The following is a 3,272-nucleotide window of genomic DNA, read 5'->3' on the forward strand; positions in this document are numbered from 1 at the left end:
TTATGCTTGTTAATGGAAATATAAGCAGTAATGGTAATTTGATATTCTTTTACTGTTTAATGGCTTTCAAATGGAGGCTTGAAATGCATTGAGGAAATGTGTGATGGATACTAAAACTATCATACGTTTTCTATGTTACAAGGAATGTAGCCACTGTTTGACTAGGTAAAAAGTAAAGCAGCATGTATATCTTATGAAACAAAACATGATGCGTATAACATTTTGAGTAATTATATGTCAGTACCCTTTAACTGCTTAAATAAATATGTAGCTTCACAGAGAAAGAGACAATTCTACATTTAACTCACATAAATGAAGCAATAGAATTAAAATTATTTGAAATACTGAGATGGTAGTCAAGCTTTGTCTTGAAAAATCAAACTGAAGAAAAAAATTGTGGGAGTCAGAGAGGGTGGAGGACACCAGGGGGACATGGCCAACTCAGTCTAATAAAGAGAGATCATATGAACTCAAAGAAACTAAAGCAGCAAGTAAGAGATCTGTAAGTACCTTCACCAGGTCATTTGAATACGTGGTTTGGCTCGTTTGCTGCTTTTGGAATTCTTTAGCTCTTGTTGAGTTACCTTGTCCAACATAAATATGAGACTTTCTGCCTTGTGTTATTGTACCTTGTGTGGTCTTGTTTGATGGTTGTCACCAGAAGGCCTATACTCTTCTGAAAGAAAACAAAAGAGAAGTGAGTCTAGAGGAAAGGGGGAGGGAGAGGAAACTGGTCAGAATATATGGCGTAAAAGACTAATCTATTTTCAATTAAATATGTTTACTTCTAAAATTTTTTTAAACAACTTTATTTTACAAAACAAAGATAAATGTACAGATTTTAAACATTTTTTTCTTAAAATTATACATTTTTTGTCAGTAATTTTTTTCAGATTTTAACATAATTTTTATATAAAACTATATGAATATATTTTTTAGTCAGTACTTGATTTTTTTCAAGGTTTGGTTGTATGCCTTGAAAACTTAATAGTTACAATGAGCTAAAGTACATGTAAAACAAAATGTAACATGGAAATAGTTAAAGTTTTCTTGTTTTGTAAATTTTTTTTGTTTTGTTTTGTTTTCTTTATTTCTTGGACTTCATACAGTCTGTGAGTTGTTTCTGGGGGAGTACAAGCCTGTGGAGTTAGCATCCCACTATCAGTGACTGCATATTATGTCTGTTTTTTGTGACTGGGTTATCTCACTCAGGATGATATTCTCTAGATGCAGCCATTTTCTTAAGAATTTGGATAGGTCATTGTTTCTGGTGGCTGAGTAGTATTCCATTGTGTATATGTACCACAATTTTTGTATCCATTCATCTTCTGAAGGACATCTGGGTTCCTTCCAGCTTCTGGCTATTATAAATAGAGCCGCTATGAACATTGTGGTGCATATATCTTTGTTGTGTATTAAAGTGTCTCTGGGGTTTATGCCCAGAAGTGGAGTAGCTGGGTCTTCAGGTAGTACTATATCCAATTTTCTGAGGTATTGCCAGACAGATTTCCAGAGTGGTTGTATTAGCTTGCAACCCCACCAACAGTGGAGAAGTGTTCCTCTTTCTCAGCAGCCTCGACAGCATCTGCTGTCATCTGAGTTTTGGATCTTGGCCAATCTGACTGGTGTGAGGTGGAATCTCAGAGTTTTTTGGATTTGCATTTCCCTGATGGCTAAGGATGTGGAGCACTTCCTCATGTTTCTCGGCCGTTCGGTGTTCCTCAACTGAAAACCTTTTGTTTAGCTCTGTACCCCATTTTTTAATAGGGTTATTTGATTCTCTGGTGTCCAGCTTTTTGAGTTCCTTGTACACCTTGAATATTAGGCCTCTATCTGATGTGGTGTTGGTAAAGATCTTTTTCCATTCTGTTGGTTGCCGTTTTGTTTTCTTGACAATGTCCTTAGCCTTACAGAAACTTTGCAATCTCATTAAGTCCCATTTGTTAATCTTTGACCTTAGAGCTTGAGCCATTGGTGTTTTGTTCAGAAAATTTTCTCCTGTGCCTATGTGTTCTAAAGTTTTCCCTACTTTCCCATCTAATAGTTTCAGTGTATCTGGTTTAATGTGGAGATCTTTGATCCACTTACACTTGAGCTTTGTACAACGAGATAAGAAAGGGTCTATTTTCATTCTTTTGCATGCTGAGTGCCAGTTGGACCAGCCCCATTTGTTGAATAGGCTGTCCTTTTTCCATTGAATGTTAACTGCTCCTTTGTCAAAAATCAGGTGACCATATACATGAGGGCTCATTTCTGGATCTTCTATTCTATTCCATTGATCCACATGCCTATTTCTGTACCAGTACCATGCAGTTTTCAGCACAATTGCCTTGTAATATAGCTTGAGGTCAAGGATAGTGATTTCCGCAGATGTTTTTTTGTTGGTGAGGATGGATACTTCTAAAATTTTAAGAATATATCTCAAAGGATTTTATCATTTGAGAAAGATCTGTTTATTTGATTCATTTGAGGAGATAGCAAAAGCTATATGTCTCACTAAATTGAAAAATAATATAAAATAATTGAATTATCCAATTTCTCTACAGAAACAATTTAAATGCAATACAGGACAATTCTTGTCTTCATCACTTATTTTTATTTTCATTTTAATATTTTACATGGATTTCTTTTTTAAAAACTCAATATCAACCATTTTTCTCCTTTCTGTTTTCTATTCCTAATTAAGAATTCAGCTGACACTTTATATTAAAATTTTTGAACCTGCAACTAAAAATAACGATTAATTCATAAAATTTAAATTCATCATCAGAAGGACTATTAAACAACAGAAAGTTAAAACTTTACTTAAGAGTAGCTCAATCCTGTTGTGCTTTAACCTTCCTAATCCTCTTGCTCACCCAGATCCCTCCCTCACTCTGCCTCCCTTGATTATTTTTTTTCCTCCTTTTAAGTGGGATTGATATGTTCCTCACTTGGGCCTTTCTGCTTGTTAGAAACTTCTTAGTGTCTATGGGTTGAATCCTCTGTATTCTGTACTTTTTGACAAATATTCACTTATCAGTGAGTACATAGCATACATATCCTTTTGGTTCTGGCTTCCTCACTAAGGATATTATTTTCTAGTTCCATCCATTTTCCTTCAAATTTTATTGTATCTTCAGCATGTGCTGTCACTTGAGCTTTTGATCGTAACCATTCTGATTGTTGTATATCATGGTCATTTTGATTTTTGTTGCCCAGATGATTAAATATATTGAACTTTGTTTAAATGAATCTCTGATATTTGAGAGTCTTCTGTTGTGAAATATCTG

This window comes from Micromys minutus (assembly GCF_963924665.1).
Source record: "Micromys minutus genome assembly, chromosome: 3".
Lineage (NCBI taxonomy): Eukaryota > Metazoa > Chordata > Mammalia > Rodentia > Muridae > Micromys > Micromys minutus.